Here is a 12,766-nt window from a genome sequence, read left to right as displayed (position 1 = left end):
GTGTGTACCGATGTGCCTCTATAAGTTCTTGTATATTGTTGTGCATTCCTAGTTTTAAGAGCCTGTCCGTGCTAGTGGTCTTCGGTAGGTTGAGCGCTGCTTTGGTAGCCATGCGGATTAAGGCGTTGATTTTATCTTTGTCTGCACAGGAGAGGTTCAGGTAAGGAGAGGTGTAAAGAATACGACTGAGCACAAAGGCATGTAGTACCTTTAAATTGTCAGCTTCATCTAGGCCGGCTCGTGAGTGTGAAACCCTTCTCAAAAGATGGATGACGGAGTAAGTAGACTGTTTTAGTGCCTTCAGGGTAAGGTCGTTTTTCCCCGTGTCCTGTAAGTTCATACCAAGAATGCGGAGGTTGGGGGTTTGTGGTATGGGAGTATCGTGCAAATAAATTGTTATGGGGGCGGTAGGAACACGCCGCGGCCGGAGTAGAAAGAGTGCTGACTTTGTCGGGGAGCATTCAAGGCCAATTTTTTCCGTGTGGGTAGATATAGCTGTGGCCGCTTCTTGAAGTGTAGATTCTATGTCTCCATCCGAGCCGTATGTGGTCCAAACCGTGATATCATCCGCGTAAATGGTGTGTCCCAAGTGTGGGATACTGCTTAAAGCCATGAGAAAAACATTTTCTGCAGCTTCCCAGGCGTCCGCAAAATTTAGAAATGCAAGGGACCGTTGGCTGAAGATAGTCAGCGGCATTGACGCCACATGTCGGGCACCCGGCAACGGCGACAACGGCGCGAAAAAGTGGCCGCTTTTCCCCCTGATTGACGGCATGCTGCGAAGCACGCCGCACTACGCCAGCAGGTTAGTATACTGACACCTTTGCCGCTATGTTTTGCCTTTTCAGTGTGAATATTTTTCTGACTTGGCACGTAGCCACAGTGCTCCAAAAGAGGTTCCGCTACCATTTTCGCAGTGGGAAGCTGCAGCAGTGATGTATGTTTCCTTCTTTGCTTGCCCTACTCGGAACTTTTTCAGCGCCATAATTCTTTCTCAACAACTCGTACCGCTTCTTTTCATGCACACCTTTTCGTTCGCACTTTCGAAACGCGTGCTTAGCCTCAATATCATTGAAAAGTTAGTTAGATTTGGGTCCGACCAGGCTGCGCTAGTGGCAGGCCATACTTAGCAGTCTCCGGCTCCATTTGTGCTTGCGGCACATTGCTATTGCGAGGCGCGAGTTTAAAACATTCTTTGATATCTCCCGAGAAATATTGCAAATTCCATGTCCTCATTTCGCGTCGTTTGAACGTTTACGCCTCGGAGAGTTAGAAGAATTAAGCATATTGCCTCACTGACAGTGCTGTAAACATGTTTCTTTTTTTTTTTGCACCTCAGGATCACGGCAAACATACGAAAGAAAACCGGGTATGTATAGTTATGATCTGCAGCTGTGATCTGCATGCATGCTTGTATGCCTGAGCACCAAAATGTTCTTGTTTGGCGTCTGTTATGCAGACAATCACAGGGGCCGAGTCAACTGAGTTGCAGCAGGTTTGCTACCCCAGAAAGGTAGCAGTATTGTCGGCATGTTTGGCTGGCAAACGTATGCAATAATGTCAAGCTTCTGATTGTATTTTAAGCAGTGTTGAGGCAAGGTGAGAGGGCATTTCAATCTTCAGTGGGCTTATTTCATGCAGTACTGACACAAGACAGAGCTCTCCGGACATGGAGCTTCTGGGAATGTAAGTACACACTCAATAAGCAAGTGTGTACTGTGCTATACACAACACACTACAGATTTCGACGTTTTTGTACCTTACAAAGATAAACCATACATTTGTGCTTCTCAGTATGTTTTCAAGTAGTGTTGGTACATGGAGAGTACAAGGAATGTCATATTTCAATACAATTATTTGATGCAGTGCTGATACAAGCAGCCAGAGCCCTGCAGAGGCACAACTTCTCGCATTGTAAGTAGACACATCCATATATAAGTCATATCATGCCGTGAGTTCAGTGAACTGACATTTTATGCAATCCAGGTATGACGACACAGTTGTCAACTCGGATGACGACGACAGCAGGTAAGCATCTACCAGCCTTTTTACTGACATTAGCAGGAACTGCCTGCAGTAATTGATATATATCAGAAAGTTTGGAAATGCATTGTTTGTCACGCAGCCCGGCACCTGCCCAAGCTAGGGTTCCAGGGTCTAGTAGCCCTACAACGGCTCAAAACTGGGGGCCGCCGCCTCTTAGCCCTGCACCAGCTGAGACTGAGCTACTTGGGCGATACACACCCCCAGCCAGGTAGACAAGCAAGCAAGCAAACTTTGTCATGTAGTCATTTATTAACTTTTTGTGCTTCTTCTTCTCAAGGCTGTCCAAAGGAACACCTTCAGGTGGGCCACCTTCACGGTATGTACTTGCAAGTGTCATACTTCCTAAGATAAAAGATTAAAAAAATGGTGTGAAACAATGCAGTTTTCATCATTTTGCAGAAGGAAGAAAAGGTCAGAGGACACTTTTGAAGACTGCATCAAGGCGAGCCTTGACAGATGTGCTGGCAGTCTTGCTAGCATAACTGGCTAGCTGGCAGTCTTGCTAGCATTCTTTTGTTTTTACAAAAGAATGAACAAGAATGTGACGACAGTGACGCCGCTTAGTCACTGCGAAGCTTCGTGCTCTAACACCAAGGCAGCGATCGGAAGCTATATTTAAGATATCTAAAATTTTGTACGAAGCCGAGCAAGAAAGTCTGGAATTTTGAAGGGAAATAAGCCCCGCCGGGGTGGTGCAGTGGTAAGACGTCCGACCACTGTCCGGAGTTCCCGGGTTCGAACCCGACCACGGTGGCTGCGTTTCGATGGAGGCGAAACGAAGTGGCGTCCGTGTGCTGTGCGATGTCAGCGCACGTTAAAGATCCCCAGGTGGACGAAATTATTCCGTAGCCCTCCACTACGGCTTCCCTTTCTCTCTTTCCACTTTCACTCCCACCCTCATCCCTTCCCTTACGGCGCGGTTCAGGTGTCCACAGAGCAAGTGTGACAGATACTGCGCCCTTCCCCTCCTGTGAACCAATTATTTTATATTTTTATTATTGAAGGGAAATAAAGCTAACAATTGTTTGAATTCAAGAGTATCATGCCTGCATTAATTTTAAAGAATATCTTTTAGAGCATATACAGCATTATCCTGCTTGTTTTACCTTCCGTCCTCCACGGTTGACAATCCTTTCTTGCCATTGAACTTTGCCATCCGTGACAAAATATTGTGCAAGTCTGTCACGCACATCCATAGCAGACCTGCAACACAACATCGGAGTAGCTCAAGATACACTGCATAAAAATGTTGATTGACATAGGCTTTCCCTATTTACCTTGCAGAGTGGCAGCCTTGTCTACTTATTCCTCTAAGTCCTGGAAGGTCATTGCCGTCTGTCCTCCATAAGCCAGCAGTCTCATTTCCCTGCCAATCCTCACTGTCGGCATAGCCAGGTGGGCTGTAGGCAGATCGTGCCAATGCGCTCTCCGACATCATGAAGTTATGCAGCACAACACATGCCTTGCAGATATTTTCCGTCATTTCCTCTGATGCTCTAAAGGGCCTCCTTAATACTCGCCATCTTGCCGCCATAATTCCTAACGAACTTTCAATGACCCGACGAGCCCGGCTTAAACGATAATTAAAAGTAGCTCTCTGCTGGTACTCCTCACGTCCAGATGGGCTTAATCTGTGCTTCTACAGGTCTGTAAATGAAAGCATGAGGCATATTAATTGAAAGCAACTTGCCACATTAAATCATTTTAAATTTTAGCACTACAACATAAAGGAACAATGAAAAATAAAGTGGATAATGGCTGTATTTGACTAAATGCTTACTGCTCTAGATCATCATCATCAGCCTGACTATACCCACTACAGGGCGAAGGCCTCTGCCATATTCTCCACTTAACCCGGTTCTGTGCCAGCTGCATCCACTTGACCCCTGCGAACTTCTTAATCTCATCCGCCCACATAACTTTCTGCCGCCCCCTGCTACGCTTTCCTTCCCTTGGAATCTAGTTTGTTACCCTCAGCGACCATCGGTTATCCTCTCTTCGCACTACATGTCCTGACCATGTCCATTTCTTCTTAATTCCAACTAGAATGTTGGTAACTTGAGTTATTGCTCTGACCCACTCTGCACGTTTCCTATATCTTAATGTTATACCCATACCATTTTTCGTTCCATAGCCCTCTGGGTTGTCCTCAACTTAAGTAGAACGCTCTTGGTTAGCCTCCACGTCTCAGCGCCATATGTGAGTACAGGTAAGATGCAACTGTTATATACTTTCCTCTTTAGCGATACCGGTAAGCTGCTAGTCATAATCTGCGAGTGCTTGCCAAATGCGCTCCATCCCAATCTTATTCTTCTTGTTATTTCTTTTTCATGGTCCGGATCTGCGGTTACTATACCTGTCCTAAGTAGACATATTCGCCTACTACTTCCAGTACTTCGCTACCTAATGTAAACTGCTGTTCCTTCCGAGGCTGTTGAACATTACCTTAGTCTTCTGCATATTGATTTTCAAGCCTACCTTTCTACTTTTCCTGTCTAGGTCATCAATCATTATTTGCAGTTCATACCCCGAGTTGCTTAGCAAGGCAATGTCATCAGCAAATCGCAGATTACTGAGGATTACTGCTCTAGATGGCGCATTACAAAACGCGTCATGTCACTAAGGATGGCTTGCATTCTATATTTGACTTAAAAAACCGAGTTTGAATACTGCAAGTACCGTTGCTTTTGAGAAAAAATATGTGGCTGGTTACTGTGACAAAAAAAAAATAGATTTTAATGTGGACTTCAAAGATCACAAGCTAAAGTGTCTGTTTAAATGAGCATAATGCTCTTTGGTCCCATTCGACTAGGGTACTTCACCCAGATATTTGCTCTAAAATGGAAAACAAATAACAGAATTACCTCCTGGGCAACAAGAGCAACTTTAGTGAGCATCAGGAAATTACTGGCTATAAAATGCATAATGCTATTCATAAACAGGCTCACCACGACGGGCATAGGGACGCATGAGGAATGTCTTCAAAGGGAAGGCTTCATCACCTACAATAACGTAGGGAATGTCACCTGCCGACCCGACAGTGGTGGGGGCTGGAACACCACACCAGTTGTTGGTGCGATCTTTCAGCACATCTGAACGTAAAAATATTCCTGAGTCCCCTACACCACCATAGTGGCAAAGATCCACATATGTGAATCTGAAACAAATGTCATAAGAGAAGGAAATCAGTAAACTAATAATGAGTGCTATAATAGCGGGTGAGAAAGACTAGATTAAACATCTCCAAAATAAATGACGCCACTATAGGAGAATATTTTACTCAGATGTTGCTAAAAATATTAAAGGCATGCTATCAGAACGTGTCTAGGACTGTTTTTATAGCGCTCCGTCGTAAAATATTTCTCTGCAGATGCTCATTGTCTGCTGCTGCATTTCTTACGGCATTCAGTCAGCTTTGACATTAACGTTTACCGTTGCTACAACCAAAAGAGCAAAACACTGAGCTGTACATGGCTAGAAATAAGTTGAAACAAAGTGCAGGTAATAACTTTACCTGTAATGTGCATCACAGCAGGCCAAAAGGACAACACTGAAAGTTTTTTTGTAGTTTATGTTTCTTGACCCAGAGTTATTCGGGCATTCGATGTTTACATGCTTGCCGTCAAGGCTTCCAATGCAATTTGGAAAATTCCAATAGTTTTCCATGTCCAATGCAATCTGAAACAGACACAAATTTGGCAGCAGTAGCTGGCTTAGTGAACGATTTCATAGAAGTGGGGAGAAGGAATAGTGCATATAATGATCAACCAATTAAAATTATGCAAACATAAATGTCCTCATCTCTGCTTCCTGTTCGGCTGAAACTATTTTCTTTGTGAAACATAAATAATTTCACGAGTTTCAAACATTTACACGTAGGTCTCGCAAAACAAAACAATTCATATAAAAAAATACTTAAAAACCTCTGAATATGCGAGATTTCACTGCGTAATCACAGCACAAAAAGAATAAAGTGTAAGGGTGCGTTGAAGCTCAGGTCGGTGTTCAGGTCGACCGTTTAACTAGCGCGTCAGTCTCTTGCGTCTTCGTCTTTTGTCTGCCGTCTTCTCTTTCTAGCACGCGCCTTCCGACATACACTCGTCGTCTTTGTCATCGTCGACAATTACCGAGCGTTGGTGTGACACTACAATTATCCCCGGGAGAAAAAGGAGGCATCCTGCCGACTCATGGTGTGGACACAACAGGCGGGTCGTAACAGGGCTTGAGGCGGTCAACGTGCACTGTTTCACGCCCGCGGCGACGCATATCCGGTGTCGGTACAAGCGGTTCTATAACGTAGTTCACCGGAGAGGTCAGGCAAATAACCCGATATGGGCCATGGTATCTGGAAGCAAGTTTGGTAGAGAGGCCGGAAGGGGTGGCAGGAACCCAAAGCCACACGAGGGAGTCTGTGCTGTATGAAGGAGCTGGACAAGACGGTGCGCGAAGGAACTGCTGGTGACCTTGGTTCTGGGTTGTAAATGAGCGGGCCAACTGGCGACATTCTTCTGCATATGCTGCTGCTTGAGAGACAGTGGTCGCTTCGGAGGTGTCAGGGCGATAAGGAAGTATCGTGTCCATAGTTGAGGTGGGTTCACGGCCATATAGAAGGAAAAAGGGGGAGAAGCCGGTCGTGCTTTGTATGGCAGTATTATAGGCGTACGTGATGAATGGGAGAAGCCGGTCCCAGTTTGAGTGGTCGGACGCGACATACATGGCCAGCATGTCACTTAAGGTGCGGTTAAAACGTTCCGTCATGCCATTTGTCTGCGGATGGTAGGCCGAGGTAGAACGGTGGACAATGCGGCACTGCTGAAGAAGAGCTTCAATGGTCTCGGAAAGAAAAACCCGGCCACGGTCACTGAGCAATTCTTTAGGTGAACCGTGGCGCAGAACGAGATGGTGCAGGACGAAAGACGCAACGTCTGGCGCCGACGCAGAAGGTAAGGAAGATGTTTCTGCGTAGCGGGTAAGGTGGTCAACAGCCACGGTGACCCAACGGTTACCAGCTGGAGTGACTGGTAGTGGCCCGTAAATATCAATACCAACACGATCGAATGGTCGGCTGGGGCAGGGCAAGGGCTGCATCGGAACGGTGGAGTGGTGTGGAGGGTTTTTGCGGCGTTGGCATTCCTGGCATGCGCGAACGTAATGACGCACGAGGCGGTACATACCCTGCCAGTAATAGCGGAGGCGAAGACGAGTGTAAGTTTTCAACACTCCGGCGTGGGCACACTGAGGATCGGCGTGAAAAGCGGCGCATATTTCCGAACGGAGATGCCGAGGAATGACAAGGAGCCACTTGCGTCCGTCGGAGAGGTAATTTCGGCGGTAAAGCATGCCGTCGCGGATGGAAAAATGACGAGCTTGGCGGTGAAGCGTTCGTGAAGCTGGGCGCAGAGAAGGTGTAGATAAAAGCGTGAGAAGAGAAGCGATCCAAGGGTCTTGCCTTTGTTCATTGGGCATGTCGGCAATTTCTAGCGAAAATGAGTCACTTATGGTGATAGCTGTCGAGTCAGAGCCACATTGAAGAGGTGACCTAGACAGGGCGTCGGCATCAGAATGCTTACGGCCAGACCGGTAGGTGACCTGAATGTCGTACTCTTGTAAGCGGAGGGCCCAACGAGCAAGACGGCCGGATGGGTCTTTAAGGGTGGACAACCAGCAGAGTGCGTGATGGTCCGTAACAACAGAAAAGGGACGACCGTAGATATATGGGCGGAACTTCCCAATGGCCCAAATGATGGCCAAGCACTCCTTTTCGGTTACAGAATAATTCTTTTCGGCCTTTGTTAAGATACGGCTGGCATAAGCAACAACGTACTCTGGGTTGCCGGGCTTTCGTTGTGCTAGGACAGCGCCGAGACCTACACCGCTGGCATCAGTGTGAATTTCGGTAGGCACCGTAGGGTCAAAATGGCGGAGAATCGGAGGCGACACTAGAAGGCGCCGAAGTGTCGAAAAGGCCTCATCACAGTCGGATGTCCAAGACGAAAGAATGGCGTCACCGGCAAGGAGATCAGTCAGCGGCGAGATGATCGAAGCGAAATTGCGGACGAAGCGACGAAAATACGAGCACAGCCCGATAAAACTACGCAGCTCCTTTAGAGAAGTTTGGCGTGGAAACTCAGCTACTGCACGGAGTTTCGCAGGAACTGGACGAACACCGTCTTTCGAAACAACGTGTCCCAATATAGGAAGCTGGCGAGCCCCGAAGCAGCACTTTTTCAAATTTAGTTGCAGACCGGCATCAGTCAAACACTTTAGCACACGTTCGAGACGGTCCAAATGTGACGTAAAATCTTTTGAAAACACGACAGCATCGTCCAGGTAACAAAGACAGTCATGCCACTTGAGTCCGCACAGAATGGTGTCCATCATGCGCTCGAAGGTGGCCGGCGCGTTGCACAATCCAAACGGCATGACGTTAAATTCATAAAGACCATCAGGTGTCACAAAGGCGGTTTTTGGTCGATCGTCAGCTGCCATGGGTACCTGCCAGTAGCCCGAGCGAAGATCCAGAGATGAAAAGAATTCGGCTCCTTGAAGGCAATCGAGAGCGTCATCAATACGTGGAAGGGGGTATACGTCTTTTCGTGTTATCTTATTCAAACGCCTGTAATCAACACAGAACCGTATAGAGCCATCCTTTTTCCTCACGAGAACAACTGGAGAAGCCCAAGGGCTGTGCGAAGGCTGGATGACGCCACGCTGAAGCATGTCATTAACGTGCTCGGTGATGACTTGACGTTCAGCAGCCGATACCCGATAAGGGCGCTGGCGTACCGGGGCGTGCGTACCGGTGTCGATGCAGTGAGTGACTACGGATGTGCGCCCCAAAGATGTCCGAGGAAGGTCGAATGAGGAACGGAAGCGCTGCAGCAAGCTGACGAGCTGGTCGCGTTGAACTGCTGAAAGGCTGGCATCCAGACAGCCAGAAAAAGCTGCAGTGGAGTCGTCGTTCTGTACAGAAGCGGGCAAGTCAATAGTATCGAGTTGCAGTGGGGTTGGGTCTTCTGAGACGGCAGATGTCATAGCGTCATCAAAGGACTCGACATGACCAAGACGTTCTCCATGAAGAAGCGTTGACGGACAAGGCGACGGATTAGAGACGTATATGGCGCTGTAGCCACCACAGAAAGTCAGAAGGGCGAAAGGCAGGACTAAGCAATGGCGACGATTAGCGGCGTGAGTCGGAGTGAACAGAACTGTCGAATCAGGAAAGCCGGCGCAGGAAACGAGCACGAGGACGGTAGAGCAGGCGGGGATTTCAGTATCTTCGGCCACAGTTATCTTATCGACGTGGAGCGGTGTGTCAGACGAGGCGGCCGGTGAAAGCGGAGACAATTCGATGCTGGCTCGGGCACAATCAATAATCGCATGATGACTGGTGAGAAAGTCGCAACCCAGAATCAATTCGTGAGAGCAGTGAGGCAGCACAAGAAATTCGGCGACGTACAAAACACCCTGAATGACAATTCGAGCTGTGCACGCCGCAAGCGGTTGAATGCGATGGGAGCTGGCAGTTCGGAGAAAAAATTTCGAAACAGGCGTCGTAACTTTACGAAGTCGGCGGCAAAGGTTGGCACTTATAACAGACACAGCGGCGCCAGTGTCCACAAGAGCGAGAACTGCGACGCCATCAATAAACACTTCGAGAACGTTGGTAGGAGAAGACGGAGGACTTGCACAGGTAGAGGAAAACGCAGTTCTTGCCTCCGGAACTGCGGCTGTTAGTTTTCCTCCGGGCCAGCAGGAGAGTGACGGCGCAGCGGCGAGAGGGAACGACGGCGGGGAGACGGCGATCGACGGGAGGAGTGGGAGGAGTGGGAGGAGCGGTCAGGATAAAATGAGTCCGTAGAAGTGCCAGCAGGGACAGGGGGAGGGGAAGGTTCCAAGTTTGAACTGTAGTTATAACTGTACAGGCGGGGGCCATTGCGGTATGACTGCGTGCGCTGGCGACAAAGCCGGGCGACATGGCCAGGAACGCCACATGAATAACAGATCGGGCGGTTGTCGGAGGTCCGCCATGGATTGTTGACCGGACGTCGAGGAGGGAGATAAGGGCGGGGCGGAGGTGGTGGCGGTGGTAACGGCGCAGCATACGCGACAGGGCAGGGTGGTGGTCTGGCGGTGACAGCGGCGTACGTTAACGGGGCTGTCACAGGTGTAATTTGAGGGCTTGGCGGTAAAACTTCTGCAACCTGCTCCTGGATGGTGCGTCGAAGTGCAGAATCTATCGATGTGGTGGTTGCGGCAGAAGCAGGGAGGAGCGATAGTTGGCGAGCCACTTCCTCCCGTATAAAGGCCTTGATCTCGGGAAGGAGGGAAGGTGGTTCAGAAGTGAGGCCGCATGCTGTCGGAGGTACGAATAACCGATTGTTCACGAGAGAACGCCGGGTAGAAGCTCGTTGCCTTTTGAGGACGTCGTAACAGAGCTGAACCACTTCAACGACGGTTTGGGGGTTTCTGGCCGTCAACATGTGAAATGCATCGTCGGAGATTCCCTTCACGATTTTGGTGATCTTGTCAGCTTCGGACATGCAAGGATCAACACGCCTACAAAGATCCACAATGTCCTCTATGTAGCTGGTGAACGTTTCATCGGGATTCTGAGCGCGGGCTTCGAGGCGTTGTTCGGCGCGCAGTTTGCGCACAGCGGGGCGGCCGAACACCTCGGAAAAGCTCGTTTTGAAGGCCGACCAGGTGGGTAGGTCGGGTTCGTGGTTGCGGAACCATAAATTTGCTACATCGGTCAGGTAAAAGAGGACGTTGGCTAACTTCGTGGTGTCGTCCCACTTGTTGTAGGCGCTTACGCGTTCGTAGGAGGATAGCCAATCGTCTACATCTTGGTCGTCGGCGCCACTGGAAAAGCTGGGGTCACGCTGGCGAAGCCCACCAGAGCACAGGATGGTAGGGGAAGCGGTGGGATCAGTCGAGTGTGGAGTGGCGGTCTGGCTTGTTGCCTCAGGCATGGCGGATGGCGGAGCGAGGGTGCGGCTGCGAAGCTCCAGCGTGAGAGGAGGGAACGAAGAGCAGCCTCCACCAAATGTAAGGGTGCGTTGAAGCTCAGGTCGGTGTTCAGGTCGACCGTTTAACTAGCGCGTCAGTCTCTTGCGTCTTCGTCTTTTGTCTGCTGTCTTCTCTTTCTAGCACGCGCCTTCCGACATACACTCGTCGTCTTTGTCATCGTCGACAATTACCGAGCGTTGGTGTGACACTACAAAAGTAAAGGAGGCACTCCAGGGTGTAGCACTGACCATTCCATTCAACTTGCACTACATGTCACGGCAACATGTGCATATAATGTTTTAACAAGTTCTGCGGTTTGTTGGAGAAAAGAGATGTTTGTTTCCCAATTTTTTTTCCTTAATTTTAGATTAAGAGTTATCTGAACTGTCATTGCAAGGTGGCATAAACAGTAACGTGAAATTTATAGTCGTCCATGCAATGAGCTAGTACTGAACACCTTTGCACTGTTAGGAATGAGGTGGCAAGGTTCATATGGATAAGTAGAGTGCATATTTTTTCAACGCAAAATTAAAGACTGGACTAAACGAGGAGACAGACAAGGGACAAACGCTGAAAAATTCATATGGATGTTGCAACACAGCATCTATGGCCTCTATATTACGTTTTCACATTGCTATTCAAGTTTTTTTTTTGTTTTTAGAAAAATTATTTTCTTACCTTTCTCCATTCTACCTCAATCTGAGGAAAAGAAATGTATTCATCCCATAGATTCGTCCATATTGCAGCTGTGGTTTCTCTTATGAGGACTGAAGCTGTTGATCGGCCAATTAAAAAATTATACGACAAGCTGCGGAACGTGTCCCCATTTGCAAAAAACCTGGAAAACAATCACATATATAATAGAGATATTGAGCAGCAATAAACTGATCGGTACCTTTTGTAAGAAGACAGAACTAATTAAAAATTAAAACAACAATGTGTCTAGTTGTACTGCATCATATTATACGGAGCAGGTTCAGCAAATATATCTGCGGTAAGCTGTCAACCATTTTAATTGGATAAGATTCGTCATGGGCACTCACCGTGCTGTAATTGCCAGTCGATCGTGGGCCGAAATCGGGTCTCTAAATGGAGTCACCTGACGGCTGAGGCTGTGCTTGACGAAGCCCAGCAAAGTGTCAAAGGTGCTTGGAGGTATCCGAAGGTAGCTAAAAAGGGACAGGTGATATGTCAGTTATACCCCGTACGACGAGCACCGACTTTACGAATGCATCACAAGAAACAGTACTTACTCGCGAAAGTAGGCCTCGTCTTCCGCTCGCAGCCGTGGCAACAATAGGCGTGCCTGTCCTTCTTGATCTCGACGGCGAAACATGGGTCGCACCCAAAATCGGCGCTTCCGTGCATTCCGTGCACGGCGACGATGCACAAGCAACGAACAGGCAAGTATTAGTACGTTGACCATAGCCAAAAGTTCATCGTTAGAACCAGCCATCCTCCGGACAAAAAGGGCGACGACAGAAAAGCTAGCAGACGATCAAGACGACGACGCGGGAAAAGTGCGCGTTTTCCCGCCTTCTCTGGTGTCACGTGACTATCGCGTTCTCGCTCAACTGGTTTGGGTCCTCCCTCAGCGCCTCCTCTCTCTGCATTCCACGACAACCGCAGCGGAAAAACGCGCATAGTGTGAGCTTCATTCCGAGGAGCTGCGACGCAGCGGCGCCGTTGACGCTGCGCCGCCGCGGGA

At 48.6% G+C, this 12,766-nt stretch overlaps 1 pseudogene; it reads right to left on the bottom strand.

Moving 5' to 3' along the window:
• Positions 1-2,288: 2,288 nt before the first annotated feature.
• Positions 2,289-5,573, bottom strand: LOC146193794 (uncharacterized; annotated as a pseudogene).
• Between the last annotated feature and the right edge of the window lie 7,193 nt (positions 5,574-12,766).

The sequence above is a fragment of the Amblyomma maculatum genome, chromosome 4 (assembly GCF_055883805.1).
Source record: "Amblyomma maculatum isolate TAMU_Amacu chromosome 4, ASM5588380v1, whole genome shotgun sequence".
NCBI lineage: Eukaryota > Metazoa > Arthropoda > Arachnida > Ixodida > Ixodidae > Amblyomma > Amblyomma maculatum.
This window is presented reverse-complemented; position numbering and strand designations above follow the sequence as displayed.